Here is a 24,889-nt window from a genome sequence, read left to right on the forward strand (position 1 = left end):
ATATCAGTAACATACATTGCATTTATGTTCTTTTGCATTAATTAAATTTAAAGTATGTTCATAAATAATAATTAACTGAAAAGGGGGACTGTTAGAATTAATGCAATTAAAACTTGAGTTGTTAGCCAATCACAACATGATGCTTATAAGGAAGTTGAAAGGTTATGAATATGTTGTAGCCCATAAATATCATGCAGCAATACTTATCATAAAAGCAAATGAAATAAGCAATTTCTGTAGTATCTAGGTGTGAGGGGGGAATTATCAGCCTTTGCATTTTATTTTCATAATAGTTTCTTGTCTTCGTGTCATTCATATATTACCAAGTGTAACCAAATTAACAATTTGTTTTTGGGACTGTAATTTTTACCCTGACTTTTTCTCTTGATGATATCTGATCTTAAAATAACTCTGAAGGTCATTTTTTGAGGATGGCATCAGTTCAATCCTTATTTTTCACAGCATACAACAGATTTGACATAAAAGCTTTTGTAGAACTAGGACACTAATAGAAATTTAAAACATTTCAGCTTACCTATCAATAAGGGACATGGACATTCTCTGCCTGTTAGCTATAGTTTTGAAAAGAAAATATGATTTGAAAATCCCAAATCACAGAAAATTAATTGATGATGCATATGCATTATAAGTATACATCTTTTTTGCCATATTTTTCAGGTTTTCTTTTGGTGCCCAGAGCCTTCTAGCATTTTACCTGTCAACCCAAGTTCACATCTCTCATATATATTTGGTAAAATAGCTCTTTCATTACCTGTATTTTGGAATATATTGTGCTCAGTTTAGTTCATAAATTTTGGAACAACTAACATTTCAAAATAAGCCTAGATGTTACCAAGTAATTATTTGTAACCTTGAAAATGACTTTACTGATTTTTGAGAACAGTACCCAACTATATCCTTTTTGTCAGCCTATGTATATTTGATGTGCTATAGATGTTTACAGTTTTATTTTATTCATGCTGCCCAACTCTTGATAACTCTGCTAGCTTGATATATAAAAAAGTAAGAACAATAGAACAAATCCCCTCCAACAGGGACTCAGCTATCAACCCACCCCAAAGCCTGCAAGAATAGTCAGTTTTCTGAATGTCATCAAGGTCCTAGCCATCCAGATCTCTGGGGGAAACTCATTCCAGAGGGCAGAGACCACAACAGAGGAGGAACGTTTCCTTAGATCGAATGGATGTCACATTGTTTAATTGCCTACCCTGACCAATCTCATTGGATACTAAAATAACTGTTGAGTGATCCCTCAGGTAACCAGGTGGTAGGCCATGAAGGGCTTTATAGGTAATAACCAGTATCTTGAATTTCATTCTGAAAAAACAAAAAAACAAAAATCAGGTAGTCAGTGTAGTTCATGGTGTGGTGGAATCATAGAGAAATAACAAGGCACACCAGTCATTGTCTGGGCCCCTGCATTTAGGCTCAGCTGAAATTTCCAAGTGACCTTCAAAAATATCTGTGATAACCAGTGGTGGGATTCAGCCTGTTCACACCACTTTGGCAGAACTGGTAGCTAATTTTTTATTGCCCAAGGCCGGAATGGACTTCCAGAAGTAGCATCCACACAAAAAACACATATTTGAATCCCACCACTGGTGATAACTAAGGCATGAATTATTGTCCAAAGAGCCCCCTGCTCAAGAGAAGCTCTAAGTAGCACACCAGTTGTACCTATGCAAAGGCTTTCTTGTTATACTTATTGCTTACTCTCTGCTCTTTGAGTAGGACCTGTGAGTCCAAGATAACCCCCAGTTAACTGTCATTGGTGGTAACTCATTTTGTAAAGCTATTCTGGCTGTTGTCTGGCGCTAAAATGTTGTAAGGTGTCAGAAAGCCTTGAAAAAGTTAATAGGGTGAAGAAATATATGACGGTAAAACATGCTGTTTTAATTGTCCTAAATTTCTAAGGATGCCTGATGAAGTGCTTCAGAAGTCATGAGAAAAACCTAGCAATAATTGGAACAACAGAAGTAAAAACCTGTTATGAGTTAAATTCTGGGTAAAAGATAGGCAATAAATATCAAATTGCCATAATGATTTGTGGTGCTTAGTGAACAAGACAGAAAATATTGTAATGATTCTCATTTTGCTTATATTGGCCACTGCATTTTCACCCTGATTCTTGTTTCTGGGTAGAATTCATTGTCTGAGGAAAGAAAAGAAGAAAAAGGGGCGTTGTCTTACCTGAACGCCTTTTCTCAGCATGATGATGGAGAATCCACGGATGGGTTGTCTTAATCTATCTGCTCCAATTAGACTAAGTCTGAAATTTAGTACCACCCCCTCTGTGCCACCTGCACCCAAATTTTAGGCTAAGGCGATACCCAGACTTTAGTCCGACGCGTCTGAACAAATGGGGACCAGGCCAACTGACCTAACGGGAGGGAGTGGATTCTCCATCATCATGCTGAGAAAAGGCGTTCAGGTAAGACAACGCCCCTTTCTCCAGCATGATTGGATGGAGAACCCACGGATGGGACATACCAAAGCCCTGTGTCCCTAGGGTGGGGAATTAGATTGGGCCTGGTTCCCACCCAATGTTAATGCGTGTTCTAGGACCTTGCGGCCAAATGAAGCCATAGAAGATGCATATATATCCATCTTGTAGTGACGGACAAAGGAGGAGGGCGATGCCCATGTTGCTGCCCTACAAACTTCCTCTATGGATGCCTGGGTAGACCAGGCTGCTGTAGTGGCTGCGCCCCTGGTGGAATGGGCCGTGATATGGCTGGGAGCTTGTAGTGACTGAGTCTGGTATGCCAGAGAAATACAAGCTCTAATCCACCTGCCTATAGTGGGTGAGGAAACCTTCTGTCCTAACGACGAAGGGTGAAATGACACAAACAGAGCCTCAGTCTTGCGGAAGGATGAGGTTCTCTGTATATAGCAATATAAGGCCCTGCGAACATCCAATCTGTTCCACTGAGCCTCTATGTCATTAGATGGGTTCGGACAGAAATCCAGCAAAACTATGTCCTGTGATCTATGATACAAGGAGTTGACCTTGGGCACGAAAGAGGGATCTAACCTGAGAGTAACCCTGTCCCTATGGAAGATACACAGGTCCTTTCTCACTGACAGGGCAGCCAGCTCAGAGATTCTTCTGGCTGAAGTTACAGCAACCAGAAATGCCACCTTCATTGATAATAGTTTGAGCAAACAAGTGTCAATTGGCTCAAAGGGTGGTGAGACAAGAGCCTGTAAAACCTGATGAAGGTTCCAGGAGGGATATCTATGTACCGTTGGTGGTCTGGCATTGTTAGCTCCTTTTAGGAAGGAGCGTATCATAGGGTGCTGTGTTAAGAGTTCCTTGCCACAGGAAATAACCATGGCGAGTGTTGCTACCTGCCTACGGATGGTGCTTGTGGAAAGCCCTTTGTCCAAACCGTCCATCAGGAACTCCAAGATAACTGGCACTGCAGCCTGTAAGGGTTCAATTTTGTGAGCTAAACACCAATTACAAAAGCTCTTCCACGTGGCATCGTATATTCTATTCGTTGAGGGTCGCCTGGATTGCTGGATCATGGCTATGACCCTTGACGAATATGAGTCTAGGCCTAAGGCCTGCCTCTCAAGTGCCAGACGGTTAACTGGAGCCATTGAGGGTCTGGATGATGTAACTCCCCCTGAATGAGGGAGATCCGATTGGCTGGAATCCTCCATGGAGGGGATGCGGAGAGCTCCATCAGGTCGGCGAACCAAGATCGTCTCAGCCAATGCGGGGCGACCAGGAGGATCTCTGCTTGTTCGCGAAGGATCTTCCTGATCGTGGCAGGTAGAAGGGGCAGGGGAGGAGAGGCATAGAGCAGTTCCCTGGGCCAGGGACTGCGGAGTGCATCTGTTCCTTCCACTGATGGAGACGGGAACCTGGAAAGGAATCTGGGAAGCTGTGAGTTGGCTGGGGAGGCAAACAGATCTAGGGTTGGGGAACCAAACCTGTCCACGATCTCTCTGAAGATCTTCAGATCCAGCTGCCATTCGGAATGGTCCACAGTGGCTCTGCTCAATGAGTCCGCCTGCTGGTTGGCCACTCCTGATATGTGCTCCGCCCTGATGGAGGCAAGAATCAGTTCTGCCCAAGACCCCAGCAATCTGGCCTCCTGTATGAGAGGCTTGGACCTTGTTCCCCCCGTCTGTTGATATGGGCCTTGGCTGTGATGTTGTCGGTTAAGACCAGGACGTGCTGGCCCTGTAATAAGCTGCTGAATTTCTTTAGGGCCATGTGTATGGCTCTTAGTTCCAGCCAGTTTATATTGTTCTTTAGATCTTGCCTGGACCACTGACCTTGGGCCCAGTGTGTGTGGAGGTGTGCCCCCCACCCAAATAGGCTTGCATCTGTGGTGATGGTGATCCTGTCTGGCTCTTTGAATTCTGCTCCCCGTGACAGTGCCGGAGAGTCCCACCAACGAAGGGAGTTCAACACCGACCGTGGAACTCGGACCTTCTGGTGGGATGTGCTGGTATGAAGTCTCTGAAATGGAAGGAGAAGCCACTGTAATTTTCTGGCATGGAGACGTGCCCATGGCACAATTTGCACGCAGGACACCATCTTCCCTAGTAGTTGTGAAAGGGATGCCAATGTGACTACTCTGTCCCTTTGGATCCAACGTACAAGAGTCTGGATAGAGTTCCGTCGGTCCTGAGATAGGTAGACCGTGCAGTTGCCTGTGTCTATAACTGCGCCCAAATGGAGGAGCCGAGTTGTTGGTACAGTATGACTTTTCTGGAAATTCACAGAAAAACCGTGCTCCTGCAAAACCTTGATGGCTAGGGCGAGGTCTGCTTGGGCACCTTGCCATGATGATGACTGAATTAGAATGTCATCTAGATAGCATTGAACTCTGATGGGAATTTGTCTAAGGTGGGCTGCAATCACTGCCAGTACCTTTGTAAATACTCTCGGTGCAGATGAGAGGCCAAATGGAAGGGCTCTGTACTGGTAGTGGGGTCGGGCATAACTGAATCTGAGGAATTTGTGGTGTCCAGGAAAAATTGGGATGTGCAAATATGCCTCAGTCAGGTCTATGGAGGTAAGAAAGCCACCTTGCCTGACGCCAGCCAGGATTGATTGAAGTGATTGCATCTTAAATTTTTTATATCTCAAGTAGAGGTTTAGACCTTTTAAGTCCAAGATCGCCCTCCAGCCCCCTGAAGTCTTGAAAATGACGAAAAGTTTTGAGTAAAACCCTCGTCCTTCTTGGTCTTGTGGTACTGGTTCAATTGCTTGTATTTGCAATAAATGAGCTATTGCCTCTGACGTAAGTTCAGCTCTGGTCCTGTTCGTTGAAATAGGACAAGAGCGGAATCTGTCAGGTGGATGGGAACAAAATTCTAGTCTCAGACCTTGGGAGACGGTGTCTAACACCCATGCGTCCGTAGTAGTGGCCGTCCAAATGCTGGAATAGAGGGCCAGCCGGCCTCCTATGGGAGGTGAGGCTGCAGGTTCACTTGCCTCGCTTAAAGGAGCGGCTCCCTGCGCCTCGAAAGGACCGCTTGGTCTGGAACTGTGATCTGCCTCTGTATGCTGAACGATCTTGTTGTCATTCCTGTCTCTGAAAGGAGGGGCGAGGAGCCTGGGCCCAGTCCCAGGCTGGCACTGGCCGAAAGGGCTGCCTTCTGTAGTTACTCTGCGACAAGTTCCCCCAGCGTCTATTTCCCCTCCTTGATGTATTAACCAAGGTCTTGCGTTTATCCTTACCTTCGGTTAGGTATGGCTCTAGCGCCTTACCAAAGAGATGTCCACCTGTGTAAGGTTTAGAGACCAGACGCCACTTGGCCTTGGTGTCTGCTCGCCAGTTTCTGAGCCAGAGGAGCCTTCGTGCTAAAATGTCTGCCTCGATGGTCCGGGCAGTGTATCTGGCCGTGTGTAAGGAGGCATCGGCTAGATACTGGACGTGGCCACCAACTTACCCAGATTCTGGTGGGCTCTGAGCTGGTCCAGAGGGATCATGTCCTGGAGCTCCCGTAACCACAGGACCGAAGCCCTGGCAAAGAAGGCCATGGAGGTTGCCGCCCTCGTTGCCCAGGCTGATGCCTGGTGGGCTCTGCGTAGGGCGGACTCGATCTTCTTGTCCTCTGCCCTTAGTGCCTCATTTATGTCCCCAGGGATGTTGGACTTGGGAAACAATGAGTTCAAGGGCTCATCAATCTCAGGAATCTCCAAAAGGGAGGTCAGGGAAGGAGCAACATTGAACAATGTTCTCTCTACTGCACCAGGGCTCAAGGGGGATCCTAGGTTCTCCCATTGTTTCTGGACTATATTTAGAAAAAGGGGAGGGCAGGGAATATGATTCTGTGAGACAGAGGGCTCAGTGTATATGGCATGGGGACCCTGGGATGTTGGTGGGTTCTCCTGTTCTTGGGCGAGGTTTGCAGTGGTGCAGGCCTTGAGAAGCAGGGAATTGAAGAAGAAATGGTCAAAGAGACCGACAGGAGGGGTGGGTTCGGATGGGGTGATGCCCTCATCCTCAGACAAAATTAGGCCAGCTTGTTCAGCTCCTGTAGATTCCAAATCCGATGCGGGATCATCCATCCAATCCAGAGATTGTGAATGATGTGTGGCCTGTGGGGGTGGCTGTGGGGTGTTGGAGGCCATAAATTGAGCCACAGCCTGGGCTATCATGGACTGGCGGAGGTTCGGGTTCAGGGCCTGGTTCTCAGGAGGGCGAAGTCCTGCTGCAGTGGGAGTGAATGTGGCCTGGGGCCCTGAGGTGTCCTGACTGGTTATACTCCTCCCTGAAGCCACTGTTAGGTTTGAAACTGACTCAGGAATTCCCCCGGGGGGAGACCAGGCCCCTGGGGCTGAGGCACTTTGCGAAGAAAGGGGCTCAAATATAGACCTTCCCATCGTGCCTGTCAGATCTGGGGAGGCCGTTCTCAGTCTTTGGCACCCTTCTTCCCTCTGTGGCTCCCTGCTTGGCCGGGCTCGCTTGGTGGTGCTCTTACCACTTGCCTCTGATTGGCGACTCCTCTTGGCCGGCTCGCTGCCTTTCTCTGCCATGATGAGTTGCTCTGGTCTCAACCTTGGCAAAATGCCCCCCTCGGCACTGTACTTCACCAAGGGAGTCTACAGAAATACTTCAGCCCAAAAGGGGGTGGGCGGGGAGTTAATGGGCACCCCGATCACTTAGGATCGATCAGGCCCTCCCCGGTCGAAACTGCTCTCTCGAAGAGCTGGCCACCGATGATGTAATACTGCCTTCAGAAGAAAGTTCCAGGCAGTCTGGGCCTCAGCCACATACAAAATGGCCGCCGATTACTTCAGGCACACTCAAAATGGCCACCGAGGCTTCAGCCCCAAACAAAATGGCCGCCGGTGACTTCAGCCACCCACAAAATGGCCACCAGTGACTTCAGGCACACTCAAAATGGCCACCAAGGCTTCAGCCCCACACAAAATGGCCACCGGTGACTTCAGCCACCCACAAAATGGCCGCCAGTGACTTCTGCCACTCACAAAATGGCCACCGAGGGCCTCAACCACATACAAAATGGCCGCTGGGGGCTCCAGCCACACCCAAAATGGCCGCCGGGAGGGAATTCAAAATGGCGGCCGTCAATTTCGCGCCCTAAAAAACGGCCGTTGGAAGAAGGCCTTGAGGCCTAGGGTCTAAGCTGCAACGAGCCCTCGTTTGGGTGAATCGCCTGGGCTCCTAAAGCAGCTGGTGGCATGTGATTAGGCCGGCTGGAAAAGCTGTCGTCCAAGGCCTGACAGGCCCTCCCGGCTCCGAAAATTGGGCCGCGCCCAAATTCTCACCTGCTGCTCTCTGCTGGGGCCGAGGGACCTGGGAAGGCTCCCTCCAGGCTTGATGAGGCTCTGAAAACGACCTAAATCAAAGGTTTGATCTTGCTGTCCCTAACTGAGGGAAAACAAAGAAGGGAAAAGTTTCCCCCCCCCCCTAGAGGGAGAGGATTGTGAGTCTGTCAGCCTGAATAGGCTTCAGACTGGGATAATTGTTCTTTCTTCTAAATATAATCGATTCTGAATCAATAATAAAATAACAAATAATAATAATAGCCTGAGCTAAGTAATTAAATAGAATTAAACAGTCTTCTGCTCCAGGAGCGAAGACAAAACGCGTCTTGGGGCAAAGAGACTAAGTCTAAAACTGGGGTGCAGTTGGCACAGAGGGGGCGGTACTAAATTTCAGACTTAGTCTAATTGGAGCAGATAGATTAAGACAACCCATCTGTGGGTTCTCCATCCAATCATGCTGGAGAACAGAAAACATTAATTGCCTTTTCCCTAGTGGCCTCTGTTTCTGAAACATTCTTTTGTACCCTCCTAGCCTTCTATAAAGCACTTGAATACTTGAATAGGGTAAACAGGATGAAAGAATTTAACGAGGATATTGGAAGTTAAATTTTGATGCTTGGTTTTTAATGTTTATGATTTTAACAGATATCTGTTATGTTGTTTTTACTGATATTGTTTTAATTATTCATTGGGATCCTTCCAGAATATCTTCATAAATAAGGCAGGTATATAAATGTTTTAAATAAACAAATAATTTTAAAATGTTATTTGTAGTTAGCTTTTTCACTGTAAAATTGAAGGGAATGTTTCCTTTCTAAAAATAGCAAACATTGTGTTTGTAGTTGTTCCAATTGCCAATTTATGAGTCAAATTCTTTTTTTGCAAGTTTTCATAAAATCAGAATCCTAGTTATCCATTAATCCCAATAAAGGTTTACTTAAGAATAAATAGATATTAGGTTTTAATGGAAGCTTTTTTCCTTACAAAAATATCAAAGATAGGGAGCCCATTCCTGGGAAAACAGTTGGCCAAAACATTAGTTTCAGTAGATACAGCTCTGTCTTTAGTATTATAGAGTTATAGTAATACAGTGTCACTTAGAATGTGTCATGCCTGCATCCGAGCCTGACTCTGAGGACAACATGGAGTTCCCTGTTGAGGCCCAGGAGGGGGTGTCTGTGGCTTTGGAGGACTGTGGGGAGGAACAGGCTTAAGCAGGCCAGGGCCCTTCAAGTTTGGAACAGGGAAGGCAGAGCTCAGGTGAGGAGCAAGGCCCCTCCCCACCAGATCCCAGAGCAAGGAGAGCAGAGAGAAGGAGGGAATAACTTGCTAGGGAGGAGAGTGTCACGCCCCACTTCACAAGGCACACCTGGGGAGTAGGTATTTAAGGAGACGCTGTGGGGTGGGGCATTTGCCAGGAGCAAAGGTGAACTCTTGTGATGTGACCTCTTGCACCTGGACTCTTTGTATTTTGGATCAAGTTTGTTTCCTGCTGAGTTCTCCTTGCTGTCCTCAGTTTTGCAGTTTGCAGGTTACAGGCAAGCTGGGTGTGGAAAAGATCATACTTTGTTATCTGTTTTACTTTAAAGAACTGTTTAACTCTGTTGACTGTTTTATTGAACTTGTGCCAGCATATGTGGAGGCTGTTGGGTGAACGTTGGCAGTGCTTACAAAGACAATTATTCTGACCAGCTAAGTGCTTTGCCTACATTCGGGGCCCTGGATCATCGCAGAATGTAATGTTTTTTATTATTGTCTATATTTGCATTCCTAAAAGATGGATTTACAATTTTTGTATCTATTATTTAATATGTATAGTGGTCAAGATGTTACACTGACTAAAAGACAGATGTGGTACTTTTCATGAACTAAACATTCAAAAAGTTTCCTGTACAACTAACACTGGATTCAATTCTAACTATACACTACCTCTAACATACACTTACTTAATGGTGCTGCCTGAAATGATTTGCTTTACCCTCTGCATGATTTTCTTGTAGCAATTATGCTCCTAGAACCTCACATCCTATTAGTTTAATTCAGTTGTTACCAAGTATATGCATGCCTGAACCAAAATTTATATGCCGGTCTTACATGAGAATTAAGAATAACTGACTTCTATCAAATATGCAATCTGTCAGTGGAAAATCATTCCTTTCTAGAATGAAATAGGAAAATAATGGCTTTCATTAACGTAGTCATTCAGAAAAAAGAATAAGAATGGAAGGTGTCCCAAGGCACACTGCAGCCTTTCAAAAAATAGCAGTTTACTGTGATACATATTAAAGTTGCTAGACTTCATTTCAATAAATTTGGTTTTAATTCCACCTTCATTTTGTTTAGCTGTTATAGATTATTGCTTTAAGCGATGCCTGCAGCTTTTTACTAGAACAACATGATAAAAGTACTATTTTATGTCACTAATGAAGATATTGACAACTTTCAATAAAGCAAGAAATGCAGTCACATCCCAGAGAATCACATAAAATCCTGAATGTGAGATTCTACATAAGCTTTTCCAGCAAAAACTGGTGGATAGCATTAATGTATATTTGGGAGAACTGGGTTTGATTCTGACATTCATTCATTCATTCATTCATTCATTCATTCATTCATTCATTTAGTGTATGGCATATTGTGTCTGAGAAATCTACAAATGCTATTCACAATGCAACCCTGACAGCCTAAATTGCTAGTTCATTCTGTTTGGCACTTGTGTGCCTGTCCTTGGTGCACCACAGTGGGAAAACTAGCTTACATCAGCTGATTCAGTCCAAAATTGGTGATCAAAGCCCCAATGAATGTCTGTGGAGCCCTATGAACAAAGTCTTAATCCCTACAAACAAAGTCTTAATTTCCTCCAAATAAGGAAATCAAAAAGTCAGGAGGGTAATAACTGTGTGATTGATATTCTGCTTTTTTAAAAATATGTGCTGTATATGCAGCACAAGAGAAAAGGAGTCGGCCTTTTGAACATAGAGATGCAGACACCATTTTGACTTTTTTTAAAAATCTCACTGAGGATGCCATTGCTAAGACTAGTCATGTTACTTTTACTTTAAGCAGCTTTTGCTAATTTAGTTAAATAGTGAATGAATAACGATGTATTTCAATCTGTAAAGACCAGAAACCTCTGAGGTGAGGGGAGAGAAGTTTTACCTCTCTTATAGTTTTTAAAATTTACTTTTGGGCTGTGTTTGTGTCTTCAAGTCAATGTTTACCACTGGCAACTTCCTGCAGTTTTTAGAATATATTATTAATGCTATTTAAGGAAGGTGAAGCTAATATGGCATGTTACACTAGTTTAAATGTTGGAGCTCATTACGCATGTAAAAAAACTGGACTGCAATTTATATTATCCTATTTCACCTTCATAATATGTCTAATAGAAGTTCATAGTTCCATTAAAGTGACTTTGCATAACAAAGTTGCATGAACAGCTGAACCAAAATCTGATTCAGTATAAAACAACTCTCTGTGTTCTGCTTGTAAAAATCTATAATTTGTAATATATATTCAGTCTATAAACTCTTTGTTAAAGATTTGTGAAACTGTTGCAATGATTGGTTGACAAACAGTGTTCTGGGAGCACTCTTAAAATATGAATGGTCCAGAATAAGGAAGATTTGATAACCCATGGGAATAGTAACTTCAAGTTCAGTACATTTGACTAGAAATACATCCAACTATCATCTCAGACAGGACATACTTCAGAAAACCAGCTCATAAAGGGACTCAGCAAAGATTCATCAGTAAACAAATGTGTAAAGTACTTTCTAATTAACTACAAAACTCATCCATGAACACCAACTAGCAGTCAAAAGACAATCTTAATTGCACAATACATGGACAGACTTCATTTATAGCTTCAACTTGGAAACCTTGAGCATCCTAGACCAAGCCAAGTCTCAAAACAACAAAGAATTCCTGAAAGTCTGGCACTCTGACAAATAATCATCTATAAACATCTACTTGCCATTCAAAAAGAAACATTTAAAAAGCCAAACTTGAAATAAAAAAATTAAAACACCCCCAGCAAAACCCAGATAGGCAGAGATTAACATCAAGATTGATACTACACCAACAATCAAGAAGTAAGCAATATTCCAATCAAGGAACTACCAAGTCAACTAAACAATTAAACAGTAAACAACAGCCTAATCAAGGAACCACTAAGAACACTCCCATCAACACTAACAGGGCAAGCCACTGAATATAAATAGAGAGCAAATCTCACTCTCTTCTACTTCTGATGAGGTTACCTAGTTTGTTAATTAAATGTCTGTAAGAAAACAACCAAGGTCATAGACCACTAAGGATTTTTGTATTGGCAAACTGGTTTTTAGCATACAGCTTTGTCATATATAAAATTATACCATAAAGTTTAGATAGGTAGGAAAACAATCTGTAGGAAAACAATTAAGCTTGGAGGACCCCGCAATACTTACTAATTGTTAAATTATGCTCTATATTTTCTTTCTAGTAGAGAAGATAGAATACAATTAATATTGTAGTTTGTGATCTGAGCATGAGTCACTAACCACATATTACAACTGCCAAGATTCAAATAGCTTCTCTCCCCCCACCCCCACAGATAGGAACCTGTTGAGTTCCCATTAGGTAACAAAAAGGTTTCATTTTTTTCTGACTTTCTATGAGTTACCACACATTGCTAACTTATGGTCCATAGATATGGTCCATATATATGCACAGGATTGTTTCCATACTGTTCAAAACAATTTTATATTAGTCTAAATACTCTACATTATAATAACTATAACATTATATTTGAAGTAATATAGCAAAAGATAATATCCCAAATATTTGAAAAAAAATGTTTATGTTATAATTGATTTGTCTACCTTCTAATTATCTAACCTGTTAATATTGAGGTATTCCTTAAAAATGTAAGTCCCATATTTTATTGTCCAATGTAGCTAACATTTAGCCATCTATTCTTGCTATGGTTTTTTTCAAGTACTTACATTGCTAAGATTATTAACAAAAACAATATTCCAAAAGCATACTTTTCCTAATATTGAACTATGAAGAAGAGAAAAAAAATAAACTTTTCTCTCTATTTTACAAACTCATATTAAAATATTGCTTTTCTAAATGAAACATTAATCAAGAATAATATGCTCTGCAAGCATACATGGCCCTGACCAAACATCATGAACTAAAAATCCTTATTAGGGAAAAATATCATTACGTGAATGTTTAATTCATAAAATGTAAGAATATGCATTAAGTAGCTGTTCAGTTGGAATAAATCTTATGTACAAGCCATAGAAAAATAATTTAGATCAGCTGAATTACCATTAAAACCTCATTATCTCCAAGATTCCAGTGAAATAGATATTTTTACAATGGAAAGAAGTTAGTCAAAAGACCTTTGTTTCTTCCTCCTTTAATATACATACATTTTGTATGTATGTACGTCAATATTAACAGACTAGATAATATACCAAAAATCATTAAGGCTATTCTAAATTAGTCTGCCTAATTTTACAGCAAATAAAATAAAATACATGTACCACCAAAAAACATGCACCCCTTTTATGTGCTCCCATTATGTTATAGGAGAGCAATATAATGTCAATCACTACTGTATACTTTCTTTTTGTTCAAGATAGTATAAAATTTAGAAAATATCAGTATACTGTAATGTGGAAAACAAGGACATGTGTCAGAATTCTTATATATAAGGGGTTTTAATCACTTATTTATAGCCAGTGATTTTCTTTTCTTTTCTTTCTTTCTTTTTTTTTGCGCTATAGCAGGGTGGAATTTATAGGAAAATTAGAATGCTATTAAAATAAAAGGCATTTATTTTCATAAAAATAGCACTGAGGATTTTCTACTATATTTTCTTAAATTCTGACATTAGAAAGTGTGTACTTTGGATAAAAATGATTTTAAGACAATATGTACATAAATTCGTGGACAATCTGAATCTTAGAATGAAGAATATCTCTGACAACACTGAGGTAAATGGATGGATGGGTTTTTGTCCAAACAGAGGCACCCTCCCAAATATGATGTAGTTGACTGCCTGAATTTGGAAGAGAGTAAAGTTGTATAAGAGATTGTATAACTTACCTTTTACTTCAAACAAATGCAGTTCTTAAGCCAGTCAAATAGATAAAACAGCTATAAAATGTCTTAATATTTCTGTGGATAAGATATGGGTAACAGAGGATCAAATGGGGAAATTCTCTATTAAGTTATCTCTTTGCTCTATCCTCCCCCTCACATGTGCTGAGATCTACAAAAAATGATAATCTGTTCACAGCATCAATCTATTTTGAGGGTAGACTTGCCTTACATTGAATATAACATTTCTCTGTCCCACCAAGATATTTCATGAAAGAAACATAAGGTCCTCTCCCACCTTCTTTTTTTTTTTTTTTTTTTTTTTGCACAGGTTCTGCAACTATATATAATGAATGTGGAATTACAGGGAGCACTTTTGGTTGTGGATAGGACCAAATAATTCCCTCCACTCTGCTTAGGTATAAAATTATCTGGAATTAATTTTATTTATTTATCATATTTAAAAAGCAATCATGCCTCTCGTAGAGGAACTCTGGGAAGTATACAATAAAAATTGTTTCCATTCTATCCACTTCTGGATTTGTCATTCATGCCAAACTGATATACAATGCTACTAAGTATTCGCAAAGTGGACTTCATTAATAAAGCAATAGTTAAAGTAAAGTTGTTTAAAATTGGGAGGACCTAGTTAGGCCATCAGATCCATCCTCCATTCAGTGTACAATCCAAACTGGATTCCTCTTCTGTAATTGTTCAAAATCTGCTTGAAGATACCCAGTGAGGGGATATTTTCCACATCCCTTGATATTTGGCTCTATTATCAAAATGCTCTTAATGTTAGGAAGTCTCCACCCCATAAACAATTACATTTTGCCTCTGAGGAGCTCATCAATCTGCTTCTTGCTGTGTTTTAAGGCATTAAGATCAATAGAACAATCACAGACATGTGTACTTAAAATAAGTCTCATCAAATTCCATGTGGTTTACCTTCAAGTTAAGTGCACCCAACCTTAATTTGCTATTAAAAGTTGCTTTAGGAACAAAATGTTTGGTAATATGTGTGATAAAACCAATCAACCATACAAACAAATCAAACATCCTTTAGTTATTTAACCACACAATTGTCTCAAATATGTTCCCCCTGTTTAAAGGTTTTTGACATACACATGAAGTAGGCCTTGAGGTAAAGAACCATGCTATTAATCTTATTTTGTTTTTATTGTTATTGTTTGCTATCTTAGCTCAGTGTACAGGAAACAATATCTGGTTGGTTCTTCAATATATTTTTTTTAATTAGGATTTAATTAGACTAAGGGCAAATCTGCAATTTACCTGTGGAAATGTTCCTGTCATGTGCTCATGCTGATGTAATTCTAAAAAGTTTAAAAAAGTTATTTCCAGACTGAGATACTTTGGCAACAGAATGCAGGCTACCGTGTTCTCTCATTAAACACTCCTTCTGTGTCCTTCTATCTTTTTGTCCAAGAAAGAATGATCCAATGGCCAGTTGCTTCCCTACCTGTGTGCGCATTTTCCTGGATGTCTGTTTTTTTTTCTTTCACATACAACATACTGATACACCTAAATTCACTAACATATAGCACGTGTGAGCGCACGCAAACACACACACACACACATTTGGTACATAGAGACTCAAGTTAAATTGAATTTACATATACTGTAGGTAGTCCTCACTTAATGACCACTTGTTCGGTTTGACCAGTAGGTCTTATGACCATTCCTCAAAGTACCAGCTGTTGCAGCATCCCCACAGTCATGTGATTGTAAACCTGGTGCTGTGTGCCTGGCTTGCAATTACAATGTCACAACATCCTTCAGTCAGATTTTCACCATTCTTTGTTGGCTTCTGACAAACAGAATCAAAGGAGAAGCTGGCAGGAGAGGGCAAGGACATTCTTGCTTAACAACTGTTGGTGATTTGCTTAACAATGGCATCTAGGAATTGCTGTTGCTACGTAATGTAGTCATATGATGTCACTCTATGTGTCTGTGTCACTTAGTGATGGCAATTCCATTCCCAAGTTCAAAGCATTAACATAGACGTACAAGAAGCTTTCAAAACAAAAATTCTTTGATTCCTTTTTAATATCTTCTAAAATTAATTTTACCTGCAACAGTTCAGTGGTTCTTTATAAATAGAAATTGTCAGTTTAAAATCCAGCAGAAACATATTTTTAATTAGATTGCCCCCACCCCAACCTTCTTACTTTTTTTCTATTCCAGTCATTCCCTATTTCTCCAGTCGTTATTTAGGAGCCTAGGACGAAACATCTCTACCCGAGGTGACTGGAAGAAGGAATAAACCACCCCTTCCAATCACAAGAAAAAGTAATAAGCTCTGGGATTGGGGAGCAAAATAATGAAATAAATAATGGTGGGCTTGGAACCGGCCACCTTCTATTCACAATGCAAGAACTACCACCATGGTCCTATTACAGAATATAATAGCATGTTATATTCTAGTAAAAAGCAGCTTTAAGGGGATTTAGAAAGCAGGAGAAACACTCAGTTGAAGTGTTCTCCTTTCTCTGCAGAGAACTTAATTAACTGCTGGGGTTAGCTTGCAACAAACTGAAGTGCACCATCTGAAACAGACAGAAACACTTCAGACAACATTACAGGGAAAAGGGTACTTTGGAAGTGGAAATGAAAATGGTCCTCCCAGTTACTTTGAAAGTGAGGGAGGGATTAATAGAGAATGAAGTTGTCCATTATTACTCTCTAGAAACAATTGCTTGTCTATTCTGGATAACAGGACAATTCAGATGAGATACTAAATCAGAAGAAAGAATATGAACAATTATAATCTCCAGCTGCAGAGAATCCTTTTATTAAGAGTTATATTTCTCATCTTCTTTCTGTAATGGATTAGGCAAAGGAATTTTTTTTAAGATGAAAACATTTACATCTTTAATATCTGTAAGAAGTGAAAAAGTATTTCCTCCATCTCTGCTGAAACAGATTTCCTTTTCTGTACAGTAACAATGTTAGTTACTTACAGTAGGTTAATAACAACACACACAATTCTCAGGTTCTTTCAAAAGTCTTTTAAGATCTTATATGAACATTAATGCACTTTTACAACCACAGCAAACATAACTGATGGGTTTAGGCAGCAATACAATATTGCATACCTGTTGTTTAAAATATTTAACATAAGTGATGTTTGGTATAAGATGTTTCTCAGCTGCTATGCATCTTAATTTTTGTAGTATTGTAATTGTTTTATTTTTAATTTTGTTCACTGCCCAGAGTCACTTTGAACTGAATTAAATTGAATTGAAATCAATCAATCAAGGGTAGAAAAAGAAATTGTCAAATAAAAAATATCCTGGATGGTATCCATTCAAGATTTATAAATAAATTATAAAACTCCTGAATTTCATATTTTTTAAATTAATCTGCTAAACCTTTAAAGTGCAGCTTTTTTCTACAATATCATACTAAATGGCCAAATATACTGAATGTAAGAGAAAAAGAGAAAGTCTTGAACAGTTCTAAAATGGAGTCAACCTATTTATAGTCTATCTTCCTTGCTAATGTTTTCATGCAGTTGTTTTTAGATTGCTTGAAAACTTTTGGCAAGCTATTGCCAGAAACAAAATATGTATTATATTTATTCATCTATTTGATTTATTGAATATTAAGCATAATATTAGCTGCTCTCTCGCTTCTCTCTTTCATCCTGCTCAGGTTTTGGTCTGGTTCATCTTCCTATTTTCAGCATGACTCAAAACACCACCAAATAACAAAATAACAGTCTTGCCTTCCCCCCTCTTCCATTGTTATGTACTTCATAAAAAACAAAACAAAACAAAAAAAAATATTTTCTTGTTTTCTTATTGTGAATGCTGCAGCTGTTGAAAAATGTCAACTCCAATAATGTGATATAATAAACTGGGGAAAAAGTGATGACAGAGTTTCTACTTTGTGGCTACAAAATATGGGTGACAACTAACTCATAGATAAACTCTAGTATTTTCACTGTAATTTTTCCAGATTTTTTTCAGCTATGGAAGCCCTAAAGATAAATAAATGGCTCTGTTATATTGCTGAATAAGAATAATGATAATAAGATATACTGTTGGCTTTTCAAATGCAGAGGACAATGTATCCCCTCAATACCCCAGTCCCCTTTCCTTAATGTAATAGTATTTTTGCATGCTCAGTAAGATTCAGGTTCTGAGTGCTTCTTTTCAGTAAATTTCAAAGCTGAGCCATGACTCATATCAGAATACAGACATAACAAGACAGAAATTACATCATATTCATCTTCCCCACATAAAGCTCTAGGCCCAATTAGTTCATCACTAGGCCAAAGAATTAATTTGATGGCCCATAAAAACCTTAACACAAAATGTGATCACATTAAAAATGTGAGCTGAATATATATCCCTCCCATCTTCCAAAATAGATAAATAAAATACATTGTTACTTGGGGGCACGACGTTATCTGAGGAACTGCTGATTTTGGTTAATTTCCTGAATTAATGCATTCAATTTATTGACAAGATTTTGGGATGCAGTTTGCCATTGCCTGCTTCCTAGGGCTAAGAGAGAGTGACTGCTCAGTCAAACAATGCAATAAAACATTTATTAAAGTTTCAACTTCTGCAGCAAAAGATGAAAGAATATTAGGATTTTTTGACAATGATTGTGAACATTAAGGCAAGATGATATTTCCCCCTACCTGAGAATTGTTAGAACAGTTATACAGTATATCTGACCCAATGGAAAGGTTTCAAAAATCCACCAGGTAAAAATGGTAATATTTTAGTTTAGGAAATCCAATTTATAGTCACAATTGAATATTTTCTATCTAAATGTTTGGCTTTTTCCAAAAGCAGAAATAATAAACATTGGGTAAAAATCTATATTAAGCGTGTTAGAAAGATAATTGTCTAAGAAAGTAAGAGATAGTAATCCTACTGCAAAAAAATTTAGTTTAAGCCACTACATGATCAATAGAAGTCAAAATCTTGCTTCAACCTTGATCAGTTCTGCTTTCACTTTCAGTAATACATTTGATACAAAGGGAAACATAGCTTGCAGGAATTTTAATTGGATTATTTCCAACTTAATGAAATCATTGTAAGAAAAAAAAAACAGAGAATTGTACAGGAATTGATCTACCTTTAACCTCAAAAACTGTTAAAAGTAAACTGTGATGCCACTTGCATATGTTACCTTTATTCTGGAAAAATTGGGGATAATTCATGCATTTCTTTGTGCAATGTCTATAACACAAACTTTTTGTTTTCCCCCCAATATTTTTGTAATGCCTGAATTAAAACTGTCCCACTAAGTTGCCATTTATGATTCAAAATCCATAAAGTTCTTCTTATTTCTACAAGTGTTAGATGCACTATGTCATAGGCATAGAATAAGGTAAGGTTTTTAGTGATATCTTCTTTTGGGCTAGTTCTTGCACAATTCTTACTGCATTTTTCTTGCCTAAAAATGGTAGACTATGATAGAACTTATTTCCAGCACTTGTGGTTGGAGGATATTTGAGAATTTTTGGAGAAAGTTTCCTTTAAAAAGCAGTTTTCCCAAGGGAGCTATTCTATCATTTAAAAAATTAAAACAAAAGAATCTGGATAATATTATTACTAAATAATGACAAATACCTACAAAAAATATTGTCACAAAATGTATCACTTTGAGTCAGTTTGACTCTTGGCAACTGCCTGGACAAGTCCTTGCAATTCTCTTGGCAAGCTATTTCAGAGGTTGCTTGCTATTGCCTTCTTCCTAGGGTTGAATGAGAGTTACTGGCTCAAGGTTACCCAGCTGGCTTCATGATTAGTGCAGGACTAGAATTCACAGTGTCCCAGTTTCTAGACTGAGATCTTAATCGTTACAGCAAACTACCTCCTTACAGAATGAAGCTGTATGTATTTCTCAAGTCCCTAATTATAATGGTTGCTGCTGACACAATCCATATATGCAGATGGTGGTGTTAGATATCTCTGTGGTATTTTCTTTTTGGTGTGAGCAGCAGAGTACGATTAGATTGCTTCTAAATACAAATATTCAAATGCTCACTATAGTTTTTAAAAATAAGTGAGTTCAAAAGTCTCCTTGTATTTATCCTCTCCCTCAGTAAAATTGATTGCTTGTGGCTTAATGTTACTTATTTTATATGTTTCTTAACATTTACCTTGAATGTAAAACTACATTCTGAATGGTATCTTGTTTCCTTTATGTTCCATTTGCATTACAAATTTCCCCTAGGAAATTAACATTCTGTCACCAAACAGATGCCCTTAGCTCAGTGTTTCTCAGTCTAGGAAAATTTAAGATGGGGTATTTCAAGTCCCAGAATTCCCCAGCCAGCATAAATTCTGGACTTGAAGTACACACACCTTAAAGCTACCAATTTCTGTTTCAGGTCTTGATTTGAAGTTTTGATTCAATTATAATTCAGTGAAATCAGGAACAATTGACTGAAACCACTCCTTTGAATCATTATGTAGACCAGGGGAGTCAAACTCACTGTGTCACGTGACATGTCTCGAAGTATCGTGACTTTTTTCCCCTTGCCGGAGCTGGAGTAGGTGCAGTTTTTGCGTGATGCATCCGGCCCATGGGGCTGGAAGTTGGACACCCCTGATGTAGACTGTTGTTGTTACAGTAAGTTCTTTGCCCTTTTTAGGTCCAAACTATTATTCATGTCTCTTTTTCTCTACTTACCCTATTTTGTCAGGCTCCAAACCAAAAAAAAACAGATGGTGATTCTTCCAAGCTAAGTTCTTTATTGTTTCAATCTATAGACAAAATCTTGCCAGAATGAGCAGTCTAGTATCTGCAGCTACAATATAGTCTTGAATTATTAGGGAGGGGCTATCTTCATCCTCTTTCTGTAACACATAATATCTGGATTACATTGCCTCTGACTCCTCTGATATGCCTCCTTTCCATCTTAGAATCCACCTCCTCACTACATTCCATCTCAGTTTTGTCATGTTTTGCCTGTTAATTATTATTATTTAAATGTTTGCTATCATTTTTCCTAGATGAACTGAATGGTCTGTTTGTGTTTGCTCTCATGTGGATATAGGGAATAATGGGGGGGGGGGAAGTCCACACATCTTAATGCCACCAAGGTTGAGAAGATGCTTTAAATAATTCAAAGTCTGGTAGTGTCTATAGAAATTCTCATTCATCCAGGTCATGATTGATCCAAAGATGCTTTTCCAAAAGGCAACTGGACTTTCTTATTTTTTTTCTTTGAAAACATTTCACTTCTCATCCAAGAAGCTTCTTCAGTTCTAAACTTCTTCAGTTCAGAATTGAAGAGGCTTCTTGGATGAGAAGTGAAATGTTTTAAAGAAAAAGAAAAATCCAAGAAAGTTCAATTGCTTCTTGGAAAAGCACTTTTGTCTCAGAACTTGGGGCAAAGTTACTTTTCTGCTGCTTTGTCCCATAGTATTCCTTTAAGGCATATTTTTGCAATATTATTGGGCTACAACCACCCATCAGTTGAAGCTAACCGTGGGCAATTATGAGAAATGAGCTGGATTATAATTCATTGAGAACTAGTTCTTAAGATAGCAGTGAAAACGAGATAAGAGCAGATCTGAGAATTGCAAAATCATAGCATGGTTAGAAACAGCCCAGATTAGAGTGGAGGGAGGTGTGGGGGAGGGAGGGAGCAAACAGACTGTTACATAGAATAGGAAAGAAAATAAATTAAAAATGCTATTATTTCTCCAGCAGATGCTAAAATTATTTTCCTTATGGCTTCCTAAATTTCTTTAATAAATCTTGTAGATGTATGTTCTTGGATATTTTTGCCTATATTTTCCTAGTTATGCCTGTTGGGTGAAACCTGAAAGCAGCAGCATATGGAAGGACACTTACTTTCTATTCCTTGTCAAATATCTAATCGCCCAAGACAGAGCTGACATATAATGGGCTACAGAACTCTAGATTGCCACTAGATGGCAGAAAGGATCTGGTATTTTCTGAATCTCTTGGCTGCTATTCTGCAGTCATCTGCAATTTTGCAATCCAGTTATGAGGGCTGTAGCCCAGCACCACAGAACAGAACTGTACAATCACTTAGAAAAGCATAATCGGGCAGTTTGTGGAAAGCACTTGCCTCCCAACCCTCTTACATCATCTCTCAGCCACAATCAGTGCTTGGTTTGTTACAATGCTCAATATTTTCCTTGCGGCATTCAACTAAAAATACATGTAGTTCTTAGAATCCATTTAATCATACTTGTATTCTTTAAGGGAGACCACTAACTAGCTTACATTTTCAAAACAAGCCTTCCGTGTATCTTGAAGGCAGATTCCACAAAGTTCCTATTGAACAATACCTTTGCTTTGTTGCAAGAGATAACATTAACTGTTATGTCTTGCACTGTCCTTAGGCAACATGATTAAAAAAAAATCTGAGCTATATTATTGAAAAACGTATGGGCTCCGACTCTGAATGCCTTATCTTCTTTCAGATAAAATCCTTCATGAAAGCTATGTAGGGGTCATTTTTACCATGGCGTCTTTTAAATTCCAAAAAATAATTGTACTTGCTAGATCTTTTAGCCATTGTCTAAGTTATAGATCTAGAACCCCATTAATGCTATTTGCAGAATTTAGTATATTTGTAGTAATAATTAAATATTTAATCTAGATCCAATTTTAGAAGAAACTGTTCCAAGCAATCCTAACAGTTTCTTTTAGAAGAAACTGTTCCAAGCAATCCTAACTTACAACACTAACTTTATACAGTACAGTAGTCAGCCATGATTTTCCTACCCAATGACCCAGAAATTGTGAGTGTTTTATTGACAACAAGATGATCACCATTACAATGAAATTACAGCAGTCATATTTTATTCACCCTCCCCAATATGCACACAATGCCCCCTGGCTTTAAGACTAAATGCTTAGTGATCAATTAAATGTAGAACTGGCACTTAATTTTCTGCTCTAGCCAGAAAACTCTCTTTTTTTCCACAGATTATAAGCAAACATGAACAAACTATTTGGGTTTATATGATATTATAGTTATAAAAGCTATCATTTTTGGAAAGTAAACAGCAGCTTTATATTTGGCTCCAAATCACAGAATGTACATAAACAAAATTTGGTCATCATGGCAGGAAGCAGCCATAAGCCTCAGTTCTAGATTTGCTTAGATCTCAGCTTATTCCAGGAACACATTCTGTGTTGCTGCTCTCATTAAATTATCTATTAATATGGCTACATTGCAATTTATGCTTAGCTGGCAACATGTACAGAATGCCTGAACTTACATACATTGGAGAAAAAGGCAATGTAAGCAAAAAAAAAAATCATACGAATTTAATAGCAATCAGGCTACACATTAAAAATGACCAAGGCATTTTCATCCTTGAGAAGAAACAAAAGCCTCCAAGCATTTTTATTTATTTTTTGCATAAAACCTTAGAATCAACAGAGGTGAAGGAAAATGCTGACTTCTGTTATTTTCAGGGCTAAATAGCTTATATATGATGGACCGAGCACCAAATTCTATCCAATCTGAGCACGGTATGGGGCACACTTGATACTTTCCTTAGGATATTCTACATCTCAGCAAAAGATGCTGAAAATAACCCATAGTCGACTGATCCTTAAGAAGGACAGAAATAGCAAGCAGCCATTTGTAAGACATAACGTAATATATATTTTTTTTTCTGAGGTTTTCGTGGGTGTTTGTATGTAGGTCTTTGGTTGTTCGGGTTTTCTCCCGCGTAAAATTGGAAGTGTCTTGGCGACGTTTCGACGAATTCCCATTCGTCATCTTCAGGCTGGTGCTTTCAGCTTCGTGCTTCGAGGAGCAATGTGTGGTCTTAGCTGTTTCTTCCTTTTAACTGCCAGTGGGGGTATGAACTGATTGGGTGGGAGCTTGGCTATGTTCTGATTGGGTGGAGGTGTGTTCTGATTGGTTAGGGGCTTGGCTGTGCTCTGATTGGCTGGGGGGTTGGCTGTGCTCTGATTGGCTGGGGGAGTGTTCTGTTTGGGTGGGGGCTTTGTTGTGCTCAGGTTAGTCTGAGTTGCAGGGGGGTTTAAGATGGTGGGCTGCCTTAAACCCCCTTAACCCCCTTAAACCCTTAAACCCCCCTGCAACTCAGACTTAACTGTAGTAGTTCATTTAAGTGTGGCAATAACAGGTGTAAAATGGGGCAAAACTCACTTAACAACTGTCTTGCTTAGCAACAGGAATGTTGGGCTCAATTGTGGTCATAAGTGGAAAATTACCTGTATCACTGATAACAACATAGAGTTAACTTACTATACATTACTATAGACACCTGTACTGCCAATGGTGCACCTGAATTACCTTTACTTAAAGAAATAACAGATTTTCCATTGGTGTATTTGAAGTTCTCGTGGAAATCTAATGATTTCATTTAGCAAAGATTGCTGGAAACTGATAAGATCCTTCTTCATAATTTGGGATCACTACAATATGGGTGTATCTCCTTGGTGGGAATATGTCTTACTGTATTGGCTGTATTGACTTCATTCAAATTTAAAATATGTAATTTAAGATAGGGTTTTGACAGGTACATATGATTACGTTTTTACTTGATTGAAAAGCGAACTGGATATATTTGTGTGACTGTTTCTGTTTTATCATTTTTCTCTCCAGGGACATCCTTTGGATTGGACTGCAATTCCACCTACTCTAACTTTCGTGAAATAATGATGAGTATTTTTTGATCTGCGTGGATAAGATTCCAATACATCAACTTGCTATTCTTCTATTTGCCTTCAACCCTGTGATATACAACTTTAAGATTAACTTATGCCAAACTGCATTAGGTGAAAAATGTTTTGCCTTATATGAATTTGGCTGCTCTCTCACATTGTTTTGAACACTATTCCCTAAGTTTGACAGAGTTGTTAGCAGTACAAACCTATTTTTTTTAAAAAAAAATTGCAGTGACTATACATCTACAGTCACATTATAACTCAACACCCCCCAAAAATAAAAACAACTCAAATCTGCTCCTTTTGAATAATGAATCATAGCTGAACCAGAATGGA

This window comes from Crotalus tigris, unplaced genomic scaffold, assembly GCF_016545835.1.
Source record: "Crotalus tigris isolate CLP2741 ecotype Arizona unplaced genomic scaffold, ASM1654583v1 scf7180000017993.1374955, whole genome shotgun sequence".
Taxonomy (NCBI): domain Eukaryota; kingdom Metazoa; phylum Chordata; class Lepidosauria; order Squamata; family Viperidae; genus Crotalus; species Crotalus tigris.